The sequence below is a fragment of the Acanthisitta chloris genome, unplaced genomic scaffold, assembly GCF_000695815.1.
Source record: "Acanthisitta chloris isolate BGI_N310 unplaced genomic scaffold, ASM69581v1 scaffold3296, whole genome shotgun sequence".
NCBI lineage: Eukaryota > Metazoa > Chordata > Aves > Passeriformes > Acanthisittidae > Acanthisitta > Acanthisitta chloris.
Genome location: NW_008678522.1, coordinates 16,522 through 24,549, shown reverse-complemented (window position 1 = coordinate 24,549; position 8,028 = coordinate 16,522).

Genomic DNA, 8,028 nt, shown 5'->3' with positions numbered 1-8,028 from the left:
AATTGGATGGTCAGATTTGCTGGTGTGGGTGATTTGTCCCTTGGGGAGTCCATGGGGAAAACAGACTTTCAAGCATATGAGAGAGGAGTCTGGGGAGCCCTGGCTTGGGAGGTTGTGGTAAGCAGCGTGGGGACCTAGGTTTGTGAAATTCCCTGTGAATCCCTATTCTGAGCTGCTTAAACACTTGCAGTCTGGCTCCTGTGCCTGGGCAGTGCCTCATCTGATGGGTAATGCAGGCACACGGAAGGGCGGGCTCCCATCATTTCGGGCTGTGCCCTTCAAGGCTGCAGCTCTAGCACGCGGCTGAATCCAGGGAAACACGAGGACTCATTAGGACAGGAGACATGGCAAGGCTGCTCTTGCAGCCTTTAGCTGATGCAGTAGGTGGGACAAGGCCTTAGGAAACAGGGTACCCTGTATTTTGGTGCTGCTCCAAACACTGTTTGGAGAACCCCAGTGTGGAGGCCTGTATAGATGATGTGTCTGTAGGAGGGACATTTTGCACGCCATCCATGTCTTGTCTGAGTCGGCTCTGTTTGGAGTCACTCATTAGTCAGGCAAAGCTTTCAGTATTTGAACCTGAATGTCACTTTCTTCCCTGACAAAGCGCCAAATTAAGATGATCCAAAGGCCTCAACACTGGTTAGAAGGCAATCCAGGGGTTACTCAGAGCCAAGACTCACGAGAGCCTAGCTCCTCAGCTGAACACAATCTGCCTCCTGTTGTTTTCCCCATGGAGTCACAGCACGGTGAGGAGGATGTGCTAGTGACAGATGGCTGACGAGACTTGCTAAGCATTCGGGTGACTGGGCTGTGACTCAGCAAGTGTTTGGTTACAAGAGATTGGGAGCATGTGCTTTTGCACTGGTAGCAGTGGCCCTAGCTGGGTCTCCTGGAGGACCAGGCATGGGCTGTCATCTGAAACCTGTGGCTGCCATCCCCAGTGGAAGGAAAGCAGGCACACGTGGCCTATTAGAGCAGAAAATCAGGCTCCTAAATTACTGTTTACATTTGTGATGGATAATGTCTGAGTGTGTATAAATACATGACCTGCTAGTGGTGCTCAGATGTCCTAGTGGCCTTCAAAAAGGAAACCATTCCACATCCTGGCCTAGAATAATGACCACCTTGCTTGGAGGGAGCAGGACTCGGAAAACTTCTGTTGCAGTCGAGTCACTAGAGGGGGACAAAGACCTAGCCTGGGTATGCATCCATCTACCAGTTCCCCCACTGCAGCTGTGGGAGACACCTTGGAGAGGCAGCAGCAGAGATGGCCCTGGTCTTCCTCGGGTTCCAAGATGCCCAACTGCTGGGACAGCTTTCCAGAAGCTTAAGCACACAGCTGGGGATCAATAATGCTGTGGGGAAACAAAGCCACTCCTTTTCCCCCAGAAGCAGGATGGCGCATGTACGTGCATGCGTGGGTTAGCAGCCTTTATGTTGGCTCTTCCAGCATTTCTCCCAGCCTAGAGCCAGCCAGTCCACAGTTGGCCTGGGATTTCAAAGGCTAAATTCCAGCCATTGCACAGCACAACACAGTGTCACCTGGGCAGACAATCATGCATGTTTATAGGCACATGCCATTTTTCTCCTTTCTCCTCTTTTATGAATGGGGGAGAGCTGAAGTCTCAGGTCTGGACAGATGCCAGGTGTTATTGTTGTCTCTGAGTTAAAGACGTCATGGAAACATTAGAGGACTTGAACAGAGTGTACCTGTGTGCATCCCACACAGGCACAGAGAGCCAAAGTGGCTGCAGCAAGCAGCATGGCAGTGTTTGCAACTAACATATTGACCTGAAGTGCTTAAAAGCTACTACACAAGCTCTCCTGGTGAAATGTCGACCGTAATGACTCATACGAATGGATTGTGATACGAAGCCCTCAGCCCAGCCAGGCTATGTGTGGAACCAAGGCACTCCCATTTTCTCCCCTCCAGCATACTTCCCTGACCAAATCCAGGACTGAGCCATTTGGCTCTGACTGGAGCTGGTCAGAACATGTTTTTCTTTTTTTCTCTTTTCCCCTCCTTCACCCATTGGAAAATGTTGACATTTCAGCAAAGGGCTGAAAACCCAAACCCTGAATATTTTCCATTGGAAAATGCTGGGGGTAAGGGAGGGTAATAATTCCCAAACTGCCAACAATCAAATCTCTTTTGCTTTTAAGGCTTTTAAGTTAACAAGAAGGGAGCACATTTGGAGGTCAGTGAACACTTTCTATGAAAATATGTTTTCTCAAAACCCAATTTTTCACTGGAAAAGTGTTCCAACTGGCATCCTTGTCACTGGTGATGGTTTGGACACTCTATGCAGCTAATTTTGGAATGGACCTGAAGAAAATTTATATCATTTTATTGGAATGTAAGGCACAAATGACACTCCCACAGCACAACCGATATTTACTTGGCATTCTCAGTATCATGAGACTATACCCTGGTATAATTTCTTTGTCAACAGTGCTGTTTATACAAATATCTCAAGCAAGTTTGGAACCTCTGGAGACACCACGCTCCCAGAGCTCCAGCTGACTTGCCTCATACCTCAGAGGACATTCCTGAAGGGAACATACCTTTCACAATATCACATCAAAGGCTGTAAAGGAAGTAATACGCACTGAAAGACGTATTACCTGTAACTATCCCTTGAGTAACTGATAGCACAGAAACACTTACAAAGCATTTTGTTCTGATGTCTTCAGCTGATTTACATTTCTGTCTGAATTGTAATGTAGACCTGAAACATCTGTTTCATCTTGTCTTTTCATATTATTCTGTTTTCCTGTAAGTTATAAATAAAAAGGAAAAGGAACGATGTTAGCATAACAGAACATGCATATTTGTAGGAGATGAATTATGCCTTGAAAGTTTTACTAAATGTGGCTAATAGCAGGTTAGAGTTTATAAATGGAAAGATCTTAAAATGGGCATATGCTGGTCATAAATAAATTGAGGCTGCAAATTTGCAGAGACTTTCAAAACAACAGCAGAGTGAAGTTCAGAATAGCCTCCAAAGAGAAGCAATGGGAATAAAAAGCTTAACTGTTTGAAGACAGATTTTTATCAGTTATGGGATATCATGACAGCAAAGGAGTAGATTCGATGACCCAGAGGTCCCTTTTAATTTGTTGTGCTCCTTTCACTGTTTTTTTTCCACACTGAAGCTTCCCTGTTACTATTTACATTCTCTCTGGTATGATTTAGCAACTGCACTGCTGCACTTCGTTCTGATTTAGTACAGGTCCCGATCCCCTGTCACTCCCAGGTTTTTCTGAACTAATGACCTGTGTTTGAATTCAGTCAGCACCAAAGGAGAGGCATATTTGACTTCATCAAATCCCTACGTTTTATTCGTTCCAGTTTAGGAACCATTGTCGTTGTTCAAGCTTATAAAGCAGTGCGTTAAAAAATATAATGATGCAAAACCTCTATTTGAGACCTCACCTTTGTCAGCTGGGGACAACTAAATTGCATGTTGATAAAAGGAAGAGGCACTGAATGTCTCTGATAACTTAGTGACAAGAAATACAGAGCTCCTAAGGACCTGCATTGGTGCTGTGTGTCCTTTGTCACGACTTTTCAAGATAAGTAAGCAATTTTTTACTTACAGAACCCTATTCTTGAGTTAATAAAACCAAAGACCAAGAATTTTGGTCCCCTCACCTTGGAAACAACTGCATGGCAGAAACCCAAGGAATTGCCATCTGGAGATGCAGAGCTGTAACTACCCATTGGAAACCCACCTACCCAGAGCTTAGTTGTAGCTATATGATCTGCCAAGGGCTGAGCTGTTCCTGCTCCCATCAGTTCTAAAGGGCCAGATGCAGAAACAAGGAGGCCACAAGTAAGAAGACAAAGGGTCAAATGAATCACCCACTTGCTGTGTGAAATGTAAGGACTGGGAGACCAAACAGATTAAGCCAGGGCTTGTGACTGTTAACATTCACAGAAACATGTTCCACAAATTCAGCTTTCCGAGAAAAACTGGATTCTAGCTTCCTTCTGGTAATTTAAAGAGGCAACAATCTGTTCATATGACCTTCAGACTGGGCTGGTACAGGGACTGAATCCTACAGTAAAAACCGAAGAACAGCCCTTCAGGGCCAAAGCAGTGGTCCTCCCCACCCAGCACTCTGCTCCCAACTAGGGCAAGGTAAGAGATTGTCCAGGGAGCACACACAGGCCTGGACATTTTCCTCTCCTTCTGTTTACTTGGCATTCACTGTTGTTGGATCAGGATGTTAGATTGCATATTTTGCCTGTTCTCTTAAGTGTCCTTTTACAGACCTGTTGCCTCCAAATTTGTCCAATCCTATTTCGAGCCCCCTGATGCTGTCTGCCTCTGCAGCCTTCTGGGCCAGCAACTTCCAGAACTTCTCTAACCTAATGCAAAAGAATTTCTTTAATCTGTTTTAAACTCAGCTTCTAGAAGTTTCACTGAGTGCTCCCTGTTCTGCTGTTGAGGGATTTGGCTACTAATGGCTCTGCATTCAACTCAGCCACGCTGATTAAGCGAATCCTGTCCTTAACCATCAGAAAAATAGCAAAGCATGGCGATGCTGGGTTGCCCAGCTCACTTTGGTCCCTGATACTTGCTGACCTGCCCAGAGTGGTTTTATGCCTGGAGCACTCTGCCTGTTACCAAACTCAGGGTAGAAAATCAACAGCAAAGCGAATGGAGTGCAACTTCCTTCCAGGGCTGTACTCCCCACGCAGCTGTTCACCAGTGACGCAACAGGTCCGTTTTGTGGTTAAGAGCTGGATGCTGATGGCCTTGTCCTTCTCCTGGGGCTCTGCAGTTCCGGGCCCAGCAGGGGGCTGCAAAGCAGCAAGCAGGATTTCGGGGAGGCTAGGCTGGCAGCCCTGGCGGGGGTGTCCAGGGCATCTTCCAAAGTGGCTTTAATTAATGAGCACATGTGCAGAGAGGAGAGTTACAGCATCCCACTCAAATTGTTGACTTGGAGCCGCTTCTGGAGACAGCCGTATTCTGCTCATTAGGAAAGAGCTTTTTTGCAATGCCCTTGGATTGGATGGCTCTTGGATTGCACCACGAGATCAAGTCCACGTACGGGCTGCCTGCCTTTCAGCTGCCAGCTCCAAGAGGGTTGTTTTTCTTGTCTTCTCATTCTCAAGGAGTGCTCAGCCAGATGGCCTGTTTTCGAATGCACTGTGCGTTGGTTGGATGTGTGTTTGGAGAGTCTGCCAGCTTCACGAGAAGGAAGAAAGAGCAAAAGAAAGGGAAAAAAGCACCATTTGGTATCTATCTCTGGGACCCAGCCAGAGTTGAGGCTCTGTTTGAAGAAGGGGGGAGTCTTAAGAAAGAAACTCTAGATAAAATTGAAAGCTGGAAAAACTTTCAAGCTTGACAGACTGGGAGACTGAAGTTCTGTACAACATCCATCCACTACCTGGCTTCATTGCAAACATGTAGCAGACTTTCTTAAGAACAATAGTAAGAGCAAGCACAAGCACCAAGTATCTATCTCTCTGCCTTCCCAGCATACCTCGCCTGTGGGTTGCGATGTGGAGAGGTGACCCAGCCAGCCTGCCCACCAGTGCTGCATGATGCTGCATGTGGTTTCTGGGATTTCGTTCACCAAACCCAGAAATTACAGCATGCAGCCTGGACACACCAGCCTAGGAAGAGGAGCCGTAATGCAGTAGTACAAAATACCCACCACTGTGCCCCAACTCTCGAAGAAGCTAGCCTTAATTAGTAAAATTAGGTCAGGCCAATGTAATTTTCTTGCACCCTTGACGCTCACTTCCCAGAAATATCTTCTGTTGATTTGGGGCAGCAAATAAATACAGGCCAAACCAGAGCAATGGCTTTTTCCAGCACCAACTGGCAAATAATTTGAACCTGACGAAAAAAATCTGTTGTTGAAGGGAAGGGGGAAGTTTTGAAGTCTGGATGGATTGTGCTTGGCTTTCTTTTCTTAACTAGATGTCATGTTGTGGTAACAACACATTGTTCCAAGCAGCAGGAGGAGGTCTTGTTGAGCAGAGCTGGAGAAAGCCACATTCGTAACCACCCCACTGGCTGACACACCACTGTGTCTCACAAGCAGACTTGTCTGCTCACTTACTGAAACCGTGGCACAAAGAAGATGGTTGCAGGGAGCATGTGTATCTGTGCAGGTGGTGTGGTAACTGCAGATCCCACTTCTCCGTCCACTCATTGCACCAAATTATTTTCACTGAAGTGATCAGAACTCTTGGGTCCAGGGTAGACAGTGTGTCAATGGCAACACCATCTGGGCTGTGTGCTGCAGCCAGGGCAAAGAGGGCTCTTCTCACTCCTGCTGTGTGCCACACATCTCAGGCAAAGCCTGATGATGTCTACAGCAAGTCATAGCACCTGTAGCTTCTCAGGACTTCCTGTCACTAAACCAGGTCCAAGGGGTACACAACATTGACTTCACAACAGAAGCAAGAACAGCATGTGCAGGCCCCATCATGTAAAGAACAGGACCCTTCCCTGAACACAGGGGTTTGCCAGCATGTTGGCTGTTGGCAAAACAGTATCTCTGACCTAAGGGTGCAGATGCCATCCTGGGAAGGGAAGGAGGATTATCTGGTTCAAGACAATTATTACATCACACAAATACATTCTTGCATGGGTAGAAAGGGTGAGAGAGAGACTGCCTCCCTTCCTATTCCAACAGGACCCAATTTTGATAAATAACCCTGGCATAAAATAACAGGCTGAAGTACCTACATTCACAGCTAAGACCATTACAAGAGATGAGATTTTCTGTGTGCTGGAAAACAAGGTGGGAAAATTTAACAGGAAGTTCAACCATTCTCTCCAGGGCTTTGGAGGGCTCATTACACCATTCAGGCAATTGCCTGATTGTCTCCAAGTGCTGTGTCATGGAGCTGGTAAAGGAAGGACTCCTGTCTTTAATTGCACAGAAAATTCAGGGGTCCAGGAGTCACAAGATTGGGCTTTGTCACAGTTAGGCTTGTTATTGCACTTCTTGGCACACAACATTGACATGAGTACAGTTGGGAGGAGGTAGCTCCCAAACAAGGGTCCTCAGTGCACTTTGTGTGGTAGATGAGCCAGAAACAACATCCAGACATCCACTCACCCAAGGTGCACTGGCTGTATCAGACACCAACACCAGCCTCTGCATTTTTCACGCGGTAGTTTTCCCCTGGTTTATTTCATTGCTGTAGTGCTGCCTGACTTGTTGACGTGCATCTGCAGCACACTGCCCAACACAGCCAGTCTGCAAAAAACAACTCCCTCTAAGTTATCTGTCAAAGTATTACTACATACCCAACGTTGTCCAAGGAGGGGAAGCTAGAAGAATTTCCCAAACATGAGATTTTGGGAATTTGTGTACTGTGAAGAGGGAGAAGACCTGCCTTCTGGCATCAGCCTTTGTGTATAACATTTTTAGCCACTCAGTATGGGGATGGGATATCTCCAACAGATGAGGAATCAGAGGTTCAGAAATGAAATGGCCACACATCTCCTCTTGCTCCATGCATGGCCTCACTCTGCACCCAGAAGTTCTCAGAGTATATTCTTAACTTCATTAGGAAAATCATGTTGCTAGCAAGAAGAGATGATGATGTGCACACAGGGCTTTGATTTCCACATTGTTGGGAAAAACCTCTCTGCACTACATCTCCAAACAACAGGAGGTGAGATGATGGGCACAGGACAGAGCTGAACATCAGTAGCAAGGATGTGATGATTGAAGCTGGAGATCTGGTTTAAGTTTAAAGCCTAGATATACACAGTATGGGCAGTGCCTGAGATCCATACCTCTTACGCTGACAAGCCTACACAGGCCAGGCATGGAGTCAATCCTGTTCTCCTGGAGTGTCTCACTCACATCCATTCTCTCAGTCCATAAGATTCCCATGCTTTTATTGGTGGTCCATATCTCCCGTAGACCATATGTTTGACATTACTGAGGAATGCAGAGGTTAAAAAGATTAGAACTCCTTTTGAAGTCAGGGGAAGGAAAAACTTTAGAGAATGACTTACAGCTAGACGTAGCTCGTCATTCAAA